This window comes from Neophocaena asiaeorientalis, unplaced genomic scaffold (assembly GCF_003031525.2).
Source record: "Neophocaena asiaeorientalis asiaeorientalis breed wild unplaced genomic scaffold, Neophocaena_asiaeorientalis_V1.1 scaffold21, whole genome shotgun sequence".
Classification (NCBI taxonomy): Eukaryota; Metazoa; Chordata; class Mammalia; order Artiodactyla; family Phocoenidae; genus Neophocaena; species Neophocaena asiaeorientalis.
In genome coordinates, this window is record NW_020174053.1 from 2,537,619 (window position 1) to 2,558,801 (window position 21,183).

Below are 21,183 nucleotides of genomic sequence, written 5' to 3' on the forward strand. Positions count from 1 at the left end.
AAGCCTCCTAGAAAGTGGTCTACTCTTGTCTGCTTTCTCACCGAGTTCTTCTGGGATCGTCTCTGGACCCTGAGGGAGGCATCAAATACCTTCCCCCAAGGGTCCCTGTATTAGTTTCCTAGGGCTGCTGTAACAAAGTGTCACAAATTGGGTGTCTTCAAATGACAGAAATGTATTCTCTCACAATTCTGTTGGCTAGAAGTCCAAAACCAAAATGTCGACAGGGCCATGCTTCCTCTGAAGATTTTGGGAAGAATCCTTCCTTGCTTCTTCTAGCTGCTGCTGGATGTGGACAATCCTTGGCATTCCTTGTTTTGTAGATGCATCACTCCAATCTCTGTCTTTGTTTTCACGTGGTCTTTTCAGCCGTGTGCAATACCCCTCTGTGTCCAAATATCTCTCTTTTTATACGGACATCAATCATATTGGATTTAGAGCCCATTCTCATCTAGTATGGCCTCATCTTGACTTGATTACATCTACGAAGACCCTATTTCCAAATAAGGTCACATTCACAGATTCCAACTGGGCATGAATTTGGAGGGGGCACTATTCAACCCAGTACAGTCCCTGACTTGGAGGAGCCCCTTACCTACTGGTCTAATGCAAGTAGAAATAAAGATCTTATATTTGCACCTTATTCACTTAACTCATTTTAGAAAGTTTCCCAGGATCTACCATGCCCGAGGCTGTAGCTGGAACCAGGGGCACTAGAGACACAGCCTTTGACCTTAAGCTCCTTGCAATCTCACATGTGGCTAGGTCTGAATTTCGGTTTTCCTTTGTGAACGTGATAGTGAGTCAGAACTGTCTTGTGTTTCTAATTTATGGAGTTCGGGTAGGCACAAGGGGGAGGAAATCGGAGACAGCAGTGGAGCCAGGAAGCTTCGAGAACAAGCCTGCAATGTGCAGAGTCCCATCTGCAGCCACACCCTTAGTTGGAAGAGTGTCTTCTTAGCCTGGATGCTTAAAGGAGCCTAAAAATCTGACCTACACGAGGTGTTAATAACATCACCTCCACATTATCCGTGTGCAAATCTCACTTTGTGGTGGTTATATAAATCATACTAATGGAAGTTCCTTTGCAAAAGAAATCTATTTTGATACCATTATAATTTATGACAATGAACAATTTTAATATACTCAAGAGTTATCTGGATGTGATAATGAGCCGTCCACACAGTGGGATTTAAAAAGTTACCTTTTTATTAGAATTTGATATTGACTCATTAAACAATAATGGATTTCCCTCAATCCAGCCCAGGGGATAGGGGTGGGCAGAGGGAAAGAACTGAGGATTATTTTTTCAAATGGGATCGATGAGACCCATATATCCAATTGGACATACTTCCTAGACTCTGCCCCCTGTGCCTGTCAGTCCCACCCTTGGCTTGGATATAACGCTCCCTGTTCCTTAGGAGGGAACCACTTGCATATATTTTGTATAGAAGAAAATGTCTAAAAAATGGCTCTGGAGTTCATGGTGTACAATTGGACTTTGCATTAATTACCCCCTGACTCCAATCAAAAATTTTTCTCTCGTGGAGAAGTGCTTTAGGCTGGCCCAGTTCACCCTAGGGTGGAAGGACATTCTGCTGGTACCAGACAGATCTGATAAACAACCTCACTACTGCCCACATTAGTCCTTTAGAAAGATCTACAATGGCTTTTGTGCATAGCTAATGTGAATGTTGAGTGTTGCAGGGCTCTCTCTGGGTGACCTCCAATTACTGTGTCATTAATAACAGAAGCTCTTCTTCTGTTTCCTCTCATTATGCAACTCAATTACAGAGACTCCTTCTCAGGTGTTATGCCCTTTCCATTTGTTGATCATTGGTGTGTGCGCATTTTCAGGTGGGGCCGATCCACGGGGTGCTAAGGAGTGCGGCCAGTCCTATGTCTTCTAATAGAAGCATGTATCACAGAATTCTTTTTCAAAACAAGAAAATTGCAGTGGGGACAGAAGAACATTGATTGTAAGTGAAGTGCTACTAGAAGCAATTAAAGGGCTGGGAAGGTGAATTTCATTAATGTTGTGTTATCGTGAGAGCTTGGCCGCTGCAAAGAACCATCCGGCAATTCTCATTTTTTCTCTTCAGTGGTAAAGGTCCTGGGAGGTCTCGGGGAGTCTGATGAGGTCGTGGAGAAGCTGGGTCCAGGGAGGACCAGCAGTTCCTCTGACCTGTTGTAAAGAATCCGAAACAAGCCTTCAATTTAGCACAAAGACGACCTCCCTTCTACCGAGACCCTGCACTCACTTCAGGTGCAAAACTCTAACTGTGATGAGATAAAGTGGGAAACGAAGCAGTTAATTGAATTGGGTGATGAGGACCTGCTAGGGAGAGAAAATATTGTTTGTAGCTCCAGATTTTCCAGGTTTACCTTTTAAAATATCCATCTAAATTCCAACCTTTCAAATAGACTCCAAATCCAACCCTGTATCTGGCATAGTCTTAACTGGCAAAATGTTTCATTACACAAGAAACCATGTGTACTGCTCATATTTTCAAAACAGACACATGCTGCAGCAATCACAGGACAGGCAAACAGATGACTCGGGACAGTTAGCAAAGCCACATGTTTCTGGAAGTTCCTACGCGTGTCGTCTTTTGTGGGTAGGGCCACCCAGCAGTGGAGATAGATGAAATTGTTTTCCCAAACACTCTGCCTGTTAAGATGATCCAATCAATGGGAAAAGTGAGAAGACTCTGGAGAAAAGGTTTAAAACAGTGTTTCTGTCTCTTGGTGGCACGTTAATCCCTCATCGCAGGTGTGTCTAATCAGCTCCAGCATCCCAGGCCCAGGGTCCTCTAGGACTGGCACTCAGCGTGCAGTATGGTGTTTTATGAGTAAACACACAAGGCCCGTCACTGCAGCTACAAAACAACTTTCCTGATGAAATTCATTTTTCCAGCCATCAGTATAATAAGCATAATCAATCTTCTCATTGCCAAGCACAGAGTCCCGGTACAGCCAGTCCTCAGTGATGCGAAGTAACTGATATGCCAATCAGACAAATATTGTGTTAAATTGCACTAAACAACAGTGACAAGTGGCACGTTGCACGTACATTACAATTGTGCTTCTCCTTAGATCCATCACAGAATTCAAGGGCATCAGAGTGAAGTCCATCATCAAATCAATGAGTGACAGAGTGGCGGTTGGCAGGTCTTTCTGGGTACTTTGATGTTTATTGCATAAGAAACCACTGCAAAACTTAATAGCTTACACAATGACGATGGTTCATTTTGCATGATTCTGCACTTGGCGCTGAGTTTCGCTGGGTGGGTCTTTGGTTCCGTGAATGGCTGCTGGGGCTAGACTACCCAAGATGAATTCTTCACTCCATGGCTTCCCCCCTCGGCTGGGGTAGCTGGAGTAGTTGGGGGCTGGCTGGGGCATTCTCTCTCTTTCCATGTGGTCTTTCTGTGTTGCCGGACCTATTCTTATAGTGGCTCAGGGATCCAAGTGAGAGCATTCCAAGAGGACAAGCCTCAGTGCGCAAGCACTAATGCAGCCCGTTTGAGTCATTCTTGCTAATGTGCAATTGATCGAAGCCAGACAATGGCTGAGCCCAGAGTTCCTGTGGGAGGGGACTGCACAAAGACGGTGTGACGTCAAGAAGGCGTGGCTTATTGGTGGCCACCAAAATAACAGTCTACTATACGGGGAGTGTTCCTGACTGAGCACACACACACACACACACACACACACACACACACACACACACACACACACACACACACACAAGATCACGGGCTGGGCCCGTGAGCCATGGCCGCTGAGCCTGCGCGTCCAGAGCCTGTGCTCCGCCACGGGAGAGGCCACAACGGTGAGAGGCCCGCGTACCGCAAAAAAACAGAAACAACAACAACAAAAATTTTCTCCTTGTTCTTCTTCTCTTCCTCGTCCCCCCACCCTGTACCCCTCCTCCTTCTTCTACAGTTTTCTTGATATATAATTTACATATCATAAAGTAAACCTGTTTAAAGTACACAGTTCAATGGGTTTTAGTTTACAGAGTTGTACAATCATTACCATAATCCAATTTTAGAATATTTTATCAACCCCCAAAGAATACTTATTAGCATTTACTCCACACCCAACCCCTACTTTCCCTGCCACCCAGCCATAGGCAATCACTACTCTATTTTCTTTCTTTATAGATTTGCCTATTTTAGACATTTCACATAAATGAAATCATACGATATGTGGCCTTTTGTGAGTGGCTTCTTTCGCTTAGCATAATGTTTCCAAGGTTTACCTAGGTTGTAGCATGTAACAGTGTTTCATTCCTATTATTGATGAATAATATTCCCTTATTTGGGTAGATATACCACATTTTGTTTATCCATTCATCAGATGATGGATATTTGGGCTGGTTCCATTTTCGGCTCTTATGAGTAATGCTGCTATGAACATTCACATATAAGCTTTTCTGTGGACATATGTTTTCATTTCTCTTGGGTAGTTATCTAGGAGTGTAATAGATGGGTCAAAACTCTATGTTTATTACTGTGAGGAACTGCCAAACTGGTTTGCAAAGCGGCCACACTGCTTTACATTCCCACATTTGTTTACTTTTATGTTAGTGGAGGACAGATCCTCCCCTGTTTAAGATGGATCGGTAAGGAGGTAGAGTAAAGACAAGACGCTATCTCAAAACCACTTTGGGCCCCAGGACTCTATAATTAATGGTTGATTTCCAAAGCCAAAACAAATAATGGAATCAACAGAAATGTTTGAGTATTTTGTTGTCCTAGATTCCATCTTCTAAGACAACAAAGGGCAGCAGTGGCTGTGGGCAGTGGTCTAGCCTCTGCAGGCAATGGGTCTCTGCTGTTGGCTAGGTTGGTCTACGCTTGGCACTTCTGCTGCCTACAGAACCAAGTGCCTTCTTCCCTAGGTTGAAGGTTATTGGGCCTTCAGAACCCTGCCAGTCGGACAAACTGTGGGAGGCTTGAACCACTTGGCAAGAGTTTAGTAAACCTGTGTCTAACCAAGGTCATTTTCCAGGCATTTCTTATTTTGCTGACTACCAGTTCTGCAACTGGCCAGCCAAGAAGCTTGTGCCTCAAATTCCTGAGGTAGAGCTGAGAGAGAACCGATTCAAAGTTCCCAAGTGTCTCCAGAGTAGAAAAATCCCAGCTGTTACGTCCTACTCCTTGGTGCCTGGTGGGATGCTTCTGTTGTAAGAATCAGAGGTCCTGAGGGGCCAGGGGGTAACTCAGGACATGGACTAGAGAGATGCCATCTTCCTTGTTGACTTGGCCAGAGGGCCAGGGAGCTATTTTCCCTCCCTTCTCCCCAACTCCTCTTTGGAGACTTGATCTCTTGAGGTAACGGCTCAAGGGATTGCCTCTTAACAGCTGTGTGTGGGGTGGTTGGATCTAGATGGCAGAATCTATCCACCAGCTTGGCATTCCTCCTTCTGGCCTGCTGGACTGCCTTGTTCTCAGTTACAATGCTCCCCTCTGGATCACGGCCTGGGATGGAAAAGCTACAGCTAGAACCTTGTACACTAAAAATAACTTCATAAAAATACAGCTAACTTCATTTTAGTGGATTCTTAAAATGCCCTAGAAGGATGGGCCCTTCTCTCAGTTTCTAATGTGTGTTGACATTGTCCACACACTCTCTGACTCCCACAGGAAATTCTGGGCTGCTGGGGGCAAGTCTGGCTTTCTTTACAGTTGCCTTGCCAAGGCCCAGTCACTGCACATCACAGAGCAGGCTTGCAGGGAGCATTTGGAGAGGGAATGCATACATGGATGAGTGAAGACAGTGATATGCATGAGAAGACTGTCTTTATGGATCTAGTGGGCTCTCACATGATGAGGAGCCAATCTAGTCTATGTAACTTCCCAGTGAAGACCATGGCCCAGGGGATGGATGTCGTAGGTAGACTGGCTCTCACTATAAGGAAAGCATCCTCAGCATTAGAACTGCCTTAGGAAGGAGTGATTGCCCAGTCACTTGTGCTCAAACAGAAGCCAGCTGTCTATCCGGAGAAATAGGGGAGAGGATTCCTGGCGAAGACTTGGATCCCTTTCAACACTGAGGTTATCCAGCTGCAGCAGAGGGCAGCTTCTGCCCTTCCAAACTAACCTTAAAGTAGACTCAACTCTTCCTCCTAAATTTGTTCCAGAAGGTATTTGGGAAACATAGATTGTACTTAAGATCTTGTAGTAGAAACTGGAGAAGGCAGCAGCTGCTCTGTCCCCCAGACTCTCCTTTGATGTCCTCTCCCTGGTCTCCCCTGTTGGCCACCAGCATCTGGCCTCTTGTTGGCTTCTCCGTCCCTGTGTTTTCACTCTGGGATCACCTCTCCTTCCTTCAGGATGCCTCTCTACCCTTCTCCTTCTGGGACAGAGCCATTTGACTTCTTGGCTTCTCTAATCTTGAACACACACACCCATCACCTCTGCTCCACACGCCCTTCACCAATAAAGAAGCCTGCAGCCACCAGGATCCATTCTGTAGAAAGTGGTCTGTGTGTTTAATGACATGGATTTTCCTTTGGAATCTTTGTGAGAATTCAACATTTTCAACTACAGAAGAAAGAGAGGAGAGAAGGAAAGGAAGAAAACAAGTGAGTTCCTTTTTCTCTCTGATTTAGAAGAGCTAAGAGACTCTTTCCAACCCCACATCCTCCTCTCCACCCAGGAAGAAGAAACATGATGAGGTCAGGGAGGGTAGTGATGGTGAGGTTAATATTGCTCAGGAAATGGAGTCAATGCCCTCAGGACCGTCCCTGGTCCCCAAGATGAGGTGAGCAGCCCTTCCCTCCGTGCTCCACATGCCTCTCCTTACCATGCTTACCTCAGCTGTGATTTTATATCCATATATGAGGGTATTTGGTTGCTTTTTTGCTTCCTCATAATATTTTAAGCTCCATAACAGCTGGGACTGTGTCTGTTTGGATTCACCATGGAATCCACTCAGGGCCCAGAGAAAATTCTGGACAGAGAGTAAGTGGTCAATTAATGTTTGTGAAATGAATAAATGGATGGAAATAGAAAGAAAAAACATAATTTTTATACGGACATATTTTTAAAAACATATTTATTTATTTATTTATTGGCTGTGTTGGGTCTTATTTGCTGCACGTGGGCTTTTCTCTCTAGTCGTGGCGAGCAGGGGCCACTCTTCATTGCAGTGTGCAGCTTCTCACTGCAATGGCTTCTCTTGTAGTGGAGCATGGGCTCTAGGCGTGCGGGCTTCCATAGTTGCGGCATGTGGGCCCCGTAATTGTGGTTCGCAGGCTCTCGGGCGCTCAGGCTCCGGTAGTTGTGGCGTGCGGGCTCAGTAGTTGTTGCGCACGGGCTTAGTTGCTCCGCGACATGTGGGATCTTCCCGGACCAGAGATCAAACCCATGTCCCCTGCATTGGCAGGTGGATTCTTAACCACTGCGCCACCAGAGAAGTCCCTGGACATATTTTAAATAACTATTTATATGGACTGCAGAACAGTCTTTGGAAGGAAATTAATCATCATAGTTGTATTTGGTTTCAGGGACTTGAGTGAAAACCAGATGAAACCCCAATGAGAGTCCCCACCATCCCCAGCCTCACTCCCTTCCACTTCCAAGGGACCAGAGCTCACCCTTCTGTTTCCCAGCCAAGCCAGATGCTGAGCCTGGAGCCCAACCCTCCCCATAGGGAGCCTGCCAAACAGAATAGAGAAAGCCTCTGACATGCCTGTGGGCATATCACAGGAAGGGAACCAAGCACAAGGACTTCTTTATCTTCTAGGAAGGGTGTCTAGTCAAAAGGAAAGAAAGAATTGTCAGGAAAAGTGGTGAAAAGTGAGGGCTTCCAAGGATAAGACTGGAGGAAGAAGGAGAAGTAGGAGAGTTAGGGGGTGAGGGAGGCTCCGTGAAGCTTGTCTTCCAGAAACCAGGGCAATGAAGTGTGCTTTGCGTGCAGCACAGGGCGACGAGGTGGTCAGATCAGGGACTAACACCAGTAAGGAGAAGTTCTCTACTAGTTGAAGGGGCAGAAGGGAAGAGAGACAGAGAGGGGGAAAGAAGAAGAGCCAGAGGCAGGTGCGGAAGGAAAATTGTAAGCAGGCCAGGTTCACTCAGCATATTTGCATCTGATATGATCCCTGGGATGGTGGGAAATGATGCCTACAATTTCAGGGTAATTACATCCAACGATCACACTCCCTCCTTCCCCTTCCCAGGTGTTGTCTCCAGCACCAACTGCATGGTTCCACCCTAGACCTTGAAGAATGGTGAGGGAGGAACAGTGGTGCCAGTGGATCCCTAGGAAGGGGACTCAAGAAGAAAGGATATTTCCAGGAGACCCCTGAGGAGGGGGCTGCAGTATGTCAAGAATCTACCCCCATCTCCACCAGCTTGCCAGCCCACTGCCAAACTGCCTATTGATATTTATTTGTTTCTTGTTTCTTTGACAGCACCACATACACACACAGCATTGCTGGCATACACAATTAATCAGGCGGAGTATTTCTGATTTGTTGTTTAACCCTGCCTTGCACTTAACAGGTCTAGGTCCCAGGGCCCCATGGCTGTCTCACATGGTTCCCTAGCAACCAAATGAGACAGGGAAATGTGCACAGTTTCATCACCACAAGATGTTAGGTCAATTAATATTCATTAGCAGTGCCTGTGTTTGGCTGCTAGGAGACATTTCGGAGGAAAAAAAAATCTTTTTTGCCTGAGTGGGGGATGGAAGGGGTGTAGGGACCAATGAATATGTATATTATGTATAGAAGATGTGTTGTCTTATACTTACACTAGCACATTGGCCTGTGCATGCAGATTAAAAAAAAAATCATGTGTATTTATAATTATTCTTTTAAGTTTATTGTATGGGAATTGGTTTCAGAAACAAGAGGAAGGTTCTACCCCAAAATATTTATCATGGCCCATTCAGGTCACCTGAAATTATATCACTAGTAATTATTTTATTGATTCTATGATTTTTTTAAGACTTTGTCGTATGTTCAACAGAGTCTGAAAAGTACAGAAGAAAATCCAGATATTTCCTATATACTCGTAATGTTAAGATAACCACTTATTAACCTCTTGGTATAGGCCCTTTCAGTGTTTGTTTGTTTTTTTCCCTCCAGAAATCACACAATCACACACACACAGAGTCACATACTGTTTTACAAAAAGAGTATTCTACACATACTGTTTTATAGGCTGCATTTTATAATTCAGCATTATTATGATGAACTTTTTCTTGTGTTTATAAGGATTCTTCTACAATATCATTATTAGTGGCATAATATTTCAGGAAGCGTATTTCCTATGGCTCGTTTAGCCAAACACCTATTTTTATTTGCTCCTTTAACTTGTTTACATTTTTTGATGTTATAAATAATGCGGCAATGAATGTCCTTGCACAGTCATCTTTGAGACTTTGTCCAATTATTTCCCGAGAGTAAATTCCTAGCAGCAGAATTACACATTTAAAGGTCTTTTAAACACTTTGTTTAAAAGTGTTCAGGGCAATCACATTACATTCTCTGTTTCTCTTCAGAGAGAAGGGAACGATTTCTACTTCTCCTGAAAGTGTATGAAGGTGCACACGTGATCTTTTTAAGTAACCCTAGCAAAGATCACACATGAAGTCCACAATGTCCATTGTCTGAGTTTTATCAGAAACTTCCCTTTACCACAACAAGACTGAAGCTCTGAGCCCCTTTGAGGGAGAGGGTGCAAATTCTAAAAGAGGGGAAACTGGGGGTGCAGAAGACTGGTGATTCTACCTCAGTTGTGCCTATGTTTTCAGGCAACTCATCCGCCATAGCCCCAAAGTGCAGCCTGAAACCAGCCAGCACAGGGATGATACACTCAGCTGGCCTCCAGCCTCCTGCCCGTACTGTGTTCTGGAAAGACCGCTCCTGGCCCTGGACGTGGCCCCCAGAGCTCTGGTTTTAGTCTTGGGGCTCTGGTAGCCCCTAATCCCAGCTCCAGAAAGGTGATGGGTGGGGAGGACCAGAGAAGGCCCTGGGGATTGTTGGTGGACCTGAAGGGCTTGCCTCAGGGAGAGAGAAGGCAGGTCTCAGCCCCCTTGGGAGTCCCGGTGAGGGAGATAAGGATGGTATCACTAAGGGCAGGGCTGCCTCTGGCCTCCAAGTCCTCCTGGTAAAGCTCTAACTTGGCATTGTTTCCTTTTCACTCCCAGAAAGCAAAAAACTCCTCCCACCCTCAAGCTACATGGGACAGGAGGTGGGGCTGGGGAGTGGGAACAGGAGGCCTGTTTGTCTCTTTTTACTGGATTCTGTTTAGAAACAGGTCCTGGTCAAGCACAACCAAGTACCATAATTTGAACTTCCAAATCAATGAGACCAACGCAAACTCTTGTGCCTATTGGCCCAGACTGGGCAAAGGACCCCACTCTGGGGACAGTTAGTGAGCCTTGATGTGGTCTGATGGCTTGCGATAAGGATCTGGGAGCTTATCAGAAATGCAATTTCTTGGGCCTCACCCAAATCTCCTGAACTGGAATCTCTGGGGAAGAAACCCAGGCATCTGTGTCTCATCAAGTTCTGCAGGTGATTCTTACACAGGCTTAAATTTGAGTACCAATAGAGGTTGTAAGTTTTCAGTCCTGACTTTATCTGCCATCCTGTGAGACACCATGTAAGACCCCTTATCTTTCTTGGCTTTAAGTAAGGAGAAGGAGACTCGACCCATTTTGCTGCAACTCTCTCCTCTTTAAGTATACCATCTAAATAAGGTGTGTGCTGCTATATTTAAAATGGATAACCAACAAGGATCTACTGTAGAGCACAGGGAATTCTGCTCAATATTATGTAACAACCTAAATGGGAAAAGAATTTGAAAAATAATAGATACATGTATATGTATAACTGAATCACTTTGCTGTACACCTGAAACTAACACAACGTTGTTAATTAACTATACTCCAATGTAAAATAAAAAGTTAAAAAAAAAAAAAACATAAGTAGGGGCTTCCCTTGGTGGTGCAGTGGTTAAGAATCCACCTGCCAATGCAGGGGACACGGGTTCGAGCCCTGGTCCGGGAAGATCCCACATGCCGCAGAGCAACTAAGCCCGTGTACCACAATTACTGAGCCTGCGCTCTAGAGCCTGCGAGCCACAACTACTGAGCCTACGCTCTTAAGCCCACAAGCTACAACTACTGAAGCCCACGCACCTACAGCCCGTGCTCCACAATGAGAAGCCACAGCAATGAGAAGCCCACGCACTGCAATGAAGAGTAGCCCCCACTCTCCACAACTACAGAAAGCCTGCGCGTAGCAACGAAGACCCAACACAGCCAAAAATAATAAATAAATACATTTATATTAAAAAATACACAAATAAATAAGCTCTGTGTGTGTGTGCGTGCGTATGCACGCATATGTGTGTATGGGTGGGTGGCTAGCTTGGTCTGATCCTTGTATTCCCTTGCCTTTCCTCTCCCATGAGATGATAAAGATAAAGCTTGTTGGAAACAAAAGCCCAGAGTAAAAACCAACCACTGATGTTTACGGCAAAATCCGCTGGGAAAGAGAATCTTTTGGTCCTCCAAGGAGCTGCCTGGCCGATTCCAGCAGGATAACAGGTTTCACGGAGAAGGAGAGAGGTCCTTACACTTAAGAGCACAAATGCAATACTGGTTTGGATTGGACATGATTTGAATTTATGAGCATTCAAAAATGCTCAGTTTCAGTCTGAACTGCTTAGAATGTGCTTCTTCTTTTGCCTGAAAATTAACTGGCTGAGCTCATGACTTAGCAAAACATTGCTCTCTGGGTTTGATTAAGAGTTCAGCAAATTGGTGAAGTCCATTTTCGGGGGAGTATCCCCTGGAGCTAATGTGCCTGGGCGGGAATCCAGGCTCTGATGCTTAGAAATGTGTGACTTTGGGCAAGTCACTTAATCTCGCAGGGCCTCAGTTTCCTCACCCATAAAAAGGGAATAAAAATTATAACTACCATGAAGTGCTGTGAGGATTACGTGGTTAATATACGCCAAGTACTGAGGCAGCAGCTTGGCCCAGGCCCGCTCTGCTCACCATTCAGATGAATTTGGTTCAGGTCTCCTCGGGTCAAATGCAGACTCATGTGTGGCTTTCGTGCAGCTCCGCCTCGCTGGGGACAGGGCTGGTATTAACTTTTTCTGTCATTTCTACAGCAGGATCCAGCCGCATTTGGAGCTAACTGCATCTCATTTGTTTGCAAGGTAACTGCTTTCTCTTGTTTCATCTCCCTCTCCCTTCCCGACAATTTCCATTTCTTTTGTGAAATGGTTAAAGTGCTTGACATAATTAGCTGTTAATTGTTAGCAGCTGTACCCGTTATCCGTTTAATGCCTAATTAATTGCAACAATTAATGCTGCCTATCCTGTCTTAGGAACTGTTGATGAGGGAAGGCTTGTGTTTTTAAGTTATATCTTAATTAATTTACTTCTAATTTTTAGCATTTAACTAAAATTCCTAAACTGGGGGCTCCTTGCCTCATATGAATAATGAGCAGGGGGTCAATGCAATATGCAGTGGCCTGGGGTCCATCCTGTGAAGGCTGGGTGCCCTTTCTAGCAGCTCCAGGCCATCCTACTGCACTGGGGGGCCATGTACACAAATGCACTTTCTGTAAATTTTTCTGTGCTTCCCTGTTTTGAGAAGGTGAAAAGCCAAGCGCCACAAGAGCAAATGGTTTCCTCCCCATGACTGTGTTTAATCTACGGCAGAGCACTCATGCTCTTGTAGGTGAATTGTCGTGGGACTCAGACCTGGGGCATGAGCTCCCGCAGAGCGAGACTGTCTGGGTCATGACTGCATCTCCAACATCAGTAGGATGTTCAGTCAACTATCGGAGGGAAAACAGAATGAAAGAAGCATAAACTCCATTTTTCGAGCTTCTCCCGGGAGCCAGGCATGGTGCTACATGCTTCACACACATTTACAAAAAATTCTCACAACAACCCACAAGGTGGGTGTTATTTTCCTTCCTATCTCCATTTTACAGATGAGGAAACCAAGAGGTTAAGTATCTGGCAAATGACCAAGTTATAGCTCAAACCTCCTTTATTCCACATCCAATCTAGGCTTGCCACCGAACTGCCTCCACTTTCTTTGAATAAATTAATAGGTGAAGGTTTCAGCACTGTGTTCCAAGGTGACTGGTTTACTTTTAGAGCCTTAGGACTGGACCACATTGCTTTGGGCAACCTCACTGTCAATCATCCAAGGAAGAGGCCAATCCTGGTACAGGAGATGACGGTGGGGTGGGTGGGCTTCTGACTTAGCAGTAGGGTATGAGGCAGTGGGCAGAGGCAAGCATGGGGGACAGATTCCTCTCTCTGGGCCTGGAGGAGTTGGGAACTCACACCCTGGCTGTAGGAGATGTGCTCCAGGACACTGTGCAGGATGGTAAGCTTGTTTCTGCAGCGTGGCAGCAGGCTAACGGCTGGGGGACGGACACCTCTGTAAGGCATCACTGTGGTCATAGCTCTTAAGCTCTGAGAGGAGCCATGCTTAATATCCAGGTGTGGAAGGCTAAAATGATGGCCCCCAAGATACCCACGTCCTAATCCCCGGAACCTGTGGAATGTTACTTGATAAGGCAAAAAAAGGACTTTGCGTACTGATTAAGGACCTTGAGATGACGAGATTACCCTGGATTGTTTGTGTGAGCCTGACATGCAATCACACATATCTTTGTAAGGGAAAGGCAGAGGGAGGTTTGATGCAGATGCAGAGATTTGAGTGATGGGGCCACAGCCGAGGAATGCTGGCAGCCACCAGAAGCTGAAGGAGGCCAGGGAAAGATCCCGCCTAGAGCCTCTGGAGGGAGCAAGGAAGTTCCTGCTGACACCTTGGTTTCAACTGCGTGATACTGATCTCAGTCTTCTGGCCTCCAGAATTGTGAGAGGATAAATTTCTAGTGTTTCAGGCCACCAAGTTTGTAGTACCTTGCTACCAAAGCCCTAGGAAACAAAAACTGGTTTAAGGTTTTTCTTGTTCTAATCTCTTTATGTTATCCCTGAGTGTTCAGCAAAGTGTAAAAAAAAAAAAAAAGAAAAGACAAAATTAAAAAAATAAAAGAATTTATGATGAGACCTTAAGTTTCCTGTTCCCAGAATTATCTAGTTGAGAAGTCCCTTGGGGTAAATATATAACCCATTATAATGATTTTAAGTTGATAAATTGAGGATTAAGTCTGAATGCATACTTAAGCGAATCCTCAAATATTTTGCTAGAGAGAAGTTTCTTTCTTGCATGAAATGAATCTGGAGTTGGGTAGTCCTGCGGTGACAGCTCCACAGTGCTGTCTGGAGCCGAGGCTCCTTCCATCTAATTGCTCCTGTGTGAACTTTTCGTCCTCATGATCCAAGATGACTAGAGTTCCAGGTATCGCTTCTGAGTTCTAGAAACCAAATGGAGCAGAAGGCAGAAAGAAGAGTCTGCCCTCTCACTCTTAGGGAGGCTCCAAGGAAATTTCTTATGTAATTTCTGCTTACATCTCTTTGGTTAGAAAGTAGTTGCATGGTGACACAGCTTCAATGGATGATTGGAATTGAAATATTTTACCTGGGTTGCAATGTGCCTAGCACAAACAAAAAAATTAGGTTCTGTTAAGTTAAAGAAGGGGAAAAAGATATTTGGAGGCAACTAGCCATTTCTGCCTCACCAACTATTCAAGCTCTAGAGTTCTGCCAATGAGGGAGATAGAGAAGGATCAAACTGTAATTAACTAATGTGGATCTTACTTTTTAAATATCTCACCTGGAGTAGTTCCTGGTTCTGAGGCTACAGCTAAGTCCAATGTGTATAAACTGGAAAGTATCCAGGCAAGGGTGAATAAAATGGTGATGGGTCTCAAAACCATAAGGAATAAGAGGGGAAATGGGTTGCTCAGCTGGTGGAGAATTTCTTTTTTTAAGGAAAATAAAATCTATTTTCATATAAATTCAGGGCTGTCCCATAGATGTGAGAATGAATTACATCTCTGATGAGACAGAAAAGGAAATGGGGTGGAAGAGAGATCAATTATAGCTCAATGGGAGAAAGAACTTTCTAACAGCTGAAAAGCCAGCAGTGGAACAGCTGCCTCTGGGGAAGTGACTCCCTCATAGGCTGGGAGCTGTCAGGGCCGCAGAGGGTGGGTCCTGGGTAGGAGGTTGGACTGGATGACCTCCCTTCTGACCCTATGAGTCTTTGGGGAGTCAGGGAAGACCCTCCAGGGGCTTGTCAAGGACCGCAGTAGAGGACACAGCACTATGGTGGTCTCTGTGTTAGTGAGTCCGATGATTTATGCTCTCAGGGAGGGAAATTTCCATGCCCCAGGATAACAAAGCCGAGGTTGTTGCTGGGCTGAGGCCTGGAGCTCTGTGCCAGCATCCCAAGGAAAGAAAGCGGGGAGTGTGGCTCAGCTTGGAGCTGAGCCCTGAAAATGGATGGTCCAAGGTGGGAGGGAGCCAGGAAAATTCGACGGCGGGGGCCTCATTTGATGTGACTGCTGCAGCGCTGGACTTGGTAGGGGCAGTCAGCCAGTTGCCTGCATCTTCTGAGACAAGCCTGGCAATCTGGGATGCCCAGGGTCAAGGGCAAGGGCCAGAGGGGAGGAAGAGGCCTGGATCTTTTCTCTGACTAACTCTCCACAGAATTAGACTGGAGCCGTCTGCAGACTTAATGCTGCAATTTCTCCAAGAGGCTGAGACTCGCTGCATGACTTTGGGCTGGTACTTTTGTAGGTGTTTGGCTTGTTTTGGCTCTTTTGTGAGGTGCTCATAGATAAAGCATGAACAGGAGATGCCTCTCTAGTCAGAAGAAGTACAATGGCTCAACTTTCATGAAATGATGGCTCATCCCCACTAACATCAGTGGCGAGCGTATGCAGAACATGAAACCTGTATAACACTCTATTAAACTAGCTTGAACAGCAAACGATGCCTCTCGGCTCCTGAAACCAGAGGAGATCTGGCACAGAGGGTGCCTGGCCTCACACTTTGCCATTGGGGCTCTCATCCCTCTCCCTCTCTCGGCTTGGCTTTGATTCTTTTTGCACATCAGCCAGGCGGTTGCCTGGGAGAGATTGTTCAGGGGGCTCCAAACCCACAGCTCACATTCCAGCTGCCCCGTGTCTTCATCTCCCCTCTGTTCTTAAGCCTAGAAGCCAGCTCCCTCTGAGACAGTTGTCCTGATCAGAGGTTCTTCAGGAAACAGGAAGGCCCTTAGCAGGGAGCTTGTAGACACATGCCCCAGGGCCTGCCATGCCTTTCTTCTTCAGCTCCCCAGGAGTCTGGGAAGGTTAATTTGTTTATCCTCAACCAGGCAAGCTGCCAGCATTTCTGTTAGCAGTGCCAGGACCCTTTAAGGGCTTAAAGTGGTGGCAGCTTCCAAGCTCTGGCCAGGAGGAGCTGCAGGCAGGGAACCACAAACACATCCCGCTGTGTCGGCCTGAGCTTCTCAGTCTTTCCCATCACTCTTCCAGCCTCATCTCGGCCTGGTGTCTCAGACCCCTGAAACTCTGGACTCAGGTGTGACCGTTGTCTCCTTGCTTGGTGTGTGTCCGCTGCCTGGGAGAGACCTTTGGTCTCAGCCTATAGCTGTGGCCCCTGGGGTCTGCTTTTGGAATCATCTCAACCAAGACAACCCAGCCCCCTGCCATGGAAGAAGCTGTTTTGACAAATGCCCCGATGCTGTTCATTCCTTCTCAGACCACAGTGCAGGCCCACAGCCTGCTCTTCTTGCCTAGAAACCACTTGAGTCTGAGATTTTTTCCTCTGGGGCAGGGCCAGGGGCACAAGGAATTTAAAGGAACTGAGCAGATTTATTAAGAGATCTCAGTAAAACTCAACTTCTAAGCTGTCATCATGTGATGTTCACCTGTAAGAATCGAGGTTCTTCACTGCAAGCAATAGAAGCCAATTCTGGATGATAAGCAGGAAAGGTTTGGTACAAGGATACTGGGTGTCTCACAGAATCGGTGGAGCCTGGAGAACCAGGCCTGAGGCTACCCAGTTCTGAGGCTGTAGAACTGGCCTAATGAGAAAACTGCTGTTACTGCTGCTGCTGCCAGCTGGATGTTGCAATCTGCATCACTACCAGGACGCTGATTATCGCCGCCACTGCTGCCTTCGGTGTCAATGCCACATCTGACCCAGGAATGTGACCTTGGCCATCCCTGTTGCCCCTTAGTCACCTGCTGTGTCTTAGCTACAAAGGAGGCTGAGGTTGACTGCTCTAGTTTCTACCTTTGGGAGGCAGAATCCATAGGGTGGGAAATTCCTCAAATGTAAAAAGGGTGTTCAGAAGGTGCCGGGCAGACAGAAACCTTGACAGCTGCCCACGTCACCCCCTGTCTAAGGTGTGCACCCGCACCTTTGTGGGAGAGCAGTTTCCGTTTTACTCAAGGGTGCTGCCTAAGGGGGTTGATGCGTTGACTATGTTTTGGGGGCAGCAGGCAGGAGAAGCAAGGAGTAGGACATGGAGGAGGTGAGGCCTCCAGGGCCAAGTTTTAAGTGGGAAACACAAGTTCCTGGTGGCAGTGATGGGAGGACAGTTCCTGCAGGGGAGGTTGCAGCAACAATGTCCAGGGTCTTTCCTGTTTGTCTCCTGGGATAGATGGTGGGATTCACAGCTGGTCACTCTTGGCTGGTCCTTGCCCTTCAGCCCCAGGTTTCTAGTCTGGAATAGAAGACTTTCTAGACTGTGTCTCCCCTAGAGCTGTTTGATGTAAAATGCTGGGCCACCAGCTAAGACTCACCTACAAGAAATCAAAGGAGGAGGGCAGCACATGGAGTCCCAAAGTGGGACTGAATCCATCAATGTCATCTCTCTTAAAAAATACCTTCTTCTGGGCTCTCCCGTCAAGATGTGGCTCCTACAGAGTCTTGCTTGGGAACTGTGCTACCCAACATCTGAAAGAAGCTTCTGAGACTAAAGCTGATATTTATTGATGCTATGTGTCAGGCACTGTACAGAGGGCTTTACATAAATTATCTCAGCTAATCCTCACGGAAACACCATGAAGGATGAGCTAATATTACCCTTACTCTATGGTTGAGGAAACTCAGGCTTAAAGAGGATCAGTAGCTCAGCCAATGGCTAGCCACTCAGCAGCAGAGCTGGGATTTAAAGCTCAGCAGCCTGACCTCAAAGTCTATGCAGCTAAACTCGCTCCCTAAGATCTTGCCCTAGAAAGTATTTTGACACCTCAGACATGAGCCTTGGAGTCTCCTTCTCTCTTCTAGGGTTCAGTCTATGTCAGGATTAGCAAAACTCTGCTGTAGAGATATCTGTGTTAGGTCTTGCATACAAATAGAAGACCCAAGTGACAGGGTGGCAGCCCCTTCCTAGGTCACACAGCCCATCATCCTCGGATGTTTAAACCTGGAGTTCAGCTAAGTTGCTCATTTGTGAGCAAAGGATGGCAGGGGCATAGAGGAGCTGAGACTGAAGGCAATATCTTCTAGGAGGACTTTGACATATTTGAGGCCCTTACTATTTAGAGAAGAACCAGGAAGCTGGCGGGCAGGAGGGCCCAGGTGTCCACGGCAGAAGGAAACGTGAGGAATCACCAAAAAGGAAATGAATGGAGAGAAGAGGCTTGATTGGGAAAGAATAAAATGCGCATCACCCAGGGAAGTCTCAGGAGGCTGGAGGAACACTCTCAGGCTGTATTAGGCTTCTTCCTCTGCACCCCCTACTTTCCATGTATTTTTTTTTTGATATTTATTCATTTGGTTGTGCCAGGTCTTAGTTGCGGCAGGCGGGCTCCTAAGTTGCAGCTCATATGTTTTCTAATTGTGTCTCTAGGTGGTTGCCTCTCCTAGTAGACTGCAAGTCACTCGAGACAAAGGGCCCGGCATGCAATAAGTGCTCTATACATGTTTGTTTACTGAGATGAATGAATGAATCCTATCCTAGGCACAGCAAGGATTTGGGGGAACTGAAGGAAGATCCAGCCTGAGAAAGGAAATCCTAAAAAAAAGGAAAAAAATCCTCTTTGAAGTTAAGTTCTGCCTCTAGGCAGAGGCAGTCCAGGAGATGTGAACACATGGCTGGTGATGTCCTGCCTGTTAGAGGATGCCGCCACTGTGTAACACCCCCTCATTCCACTGAGGCTGCTCCGGCTGATGGCGACCCCAGGGTGACATTTTTACAGTTCCAGCAGAAGGAGGGGGTGAACTCTATACTCTAGAGGCTGAAAACTGTCAGGAAAGAGACAGAAGCAGCAACGGGGGTGGGGAATTGTAGAATGTCAAGAGTTAGCGCAATATCTTGGAAGAAGCTTTGCATTAGAGTCCTTCGTTCAGTAGATACTTATTGAGCATTTATTATGTATCAGATCCTACTAACCACAGAGGACTGAGTGATGAGCGAGACAGACAATCCCTGCCCTCATGGTGTTGATAATCAGGTGGAGAAGACAACCCACAATTATCACGTAATTTGAGAAAACTACGTTGGAGAGGCACAGGGTGCTATGGGGGACACAGGAAAGGCATGGAAGCCAGGTTTGGGGAGCTGGGAAGTGGCACCTAAGCTGAAACCTTGCATAGGAATTGGCCAGGGGAAGATGGTTTCAGATCCGGGGAGAAAAAGTGTGGCCTGTTAAAGGAGCTGAAATGAGTTGCATCTGGATGGATGTAAACTATGACTGGAACAATGGTGACAGGTGACTCGGGAGAGTTAAGGCTGTGTAAGGCCTGGTTAACCATGTTAAGGAGTTTAGACTCCATCCTGATACAACCTGAAAAAAAGCCATGGTCCCGTGTGGATTAGTTTCTATATAGAGTTGCATTTAGAGAAGGGTGCTCCAACCACCAAACGATAATTAAAATCTTGACTTAGATCTCATAAGGAATGTTAAGAGGGATTTGTCTCACAACCCACAGGAATCCTTCTCAGAAGTCCCCTGTTCTCTCCAGTTGTCTCACTCCCCACAGCTGCCTCTGACACCCCAAATCCCAAACTACTTCTCCAGCCCAGCTCACATGATTTCCCTTCTCCTTCTCTTATCCCTCACGCCTGTGCCGTGTGGATTGACGATCCCTACACTGAGTTAGTTTAAAACAATATTAATTCAGGGCTCAAAGCATGAGCCTGGCAAACCTTTCTCTCCCAACCCCAGTCCCCATCTTATGTGTGTCCCACCAGCCTTACAAAGTTCGAGTATTTGGGCCATCTTCACATATGGGCTTTCCTGAGGCCACGACACACCTTGATGCCGGTACTGTGACACAGCCCTGGATCCAGGCAGAGTAGAGATGAGGGAAAGTGACCCAAGAAGATCCAATGGGAAAGGAACAGAAATCAGAGCCAAGGTCACCCAGCCAAGCCATGAACCCAAAAGAGCTGGAAAGAAATGGCAAATCCAGATAAAAGGCTGCTGGGCAGAAAATGGGAAATTACCTGAAAAGAAGAAACTTTTAAAGTGAAAGGTGGAAAGTGGAGCCAGCAACATTTCCCTAAATTGGAGAGGGTGTCACTAGAGTTTTCAGAAAGCGACTGCAGCCTCGTGATCTGCCATCAAGGGAGAGAAGACAGGCCATGGGAGGCGGGCAGCCAGCTGAGTGCCCACAGTTTTACACTTTAATTCCTCCAAACCACAGAGAGATGGGGAGAGGTAGAAAAGAAGAAGAGGAAGACTAAGAAGGTGAAGGAGAAGGAGAAGGAGAAGGAGAAGGATGATGACCAGAAGGAGGAGGGGAAGGGGAAGAATCAGGAAGAAAGAACGGAAAAGAGGGAAGACAGGCTGCGTGCCATTCCCTCTCCACCCACAGGTCCATCACAAACTGAATTGCTGGACTCTCTCCAACGGTCCTAATTCCTGATTTTACCTCAAATAGATTTTAGTAGGAATGGTTGTGGAAATGCTTTTTTTCTTTAAAAAATATACAAGCATATTTATGCTTCTAATTAGCTTTCCGGTTGCTGGAACTCTCTGTGGAAAAGCCATTGTCCCAGAATTGAGCTCTCATCCTCAGCAGATAGGCAAGTTCTCATTGCGAGATGCTTCTCGAGGCTGGGGTAGAGCCGCTCTGCAGAGAACCTGGCAGGAAGGGCCTTAGGGATACAGGAGCAGACAACTTAGGGCCAGGCCAATGGTGAGAGTGTTTGTAATACAAACCACCAGCCATTCAAATGTTTCTAGAAGCTGAATCCTGGGCCCCAGTCCCTGTGATTCTGATTAGCTGGTAAGCCATTGAAGGATCATCCAGATA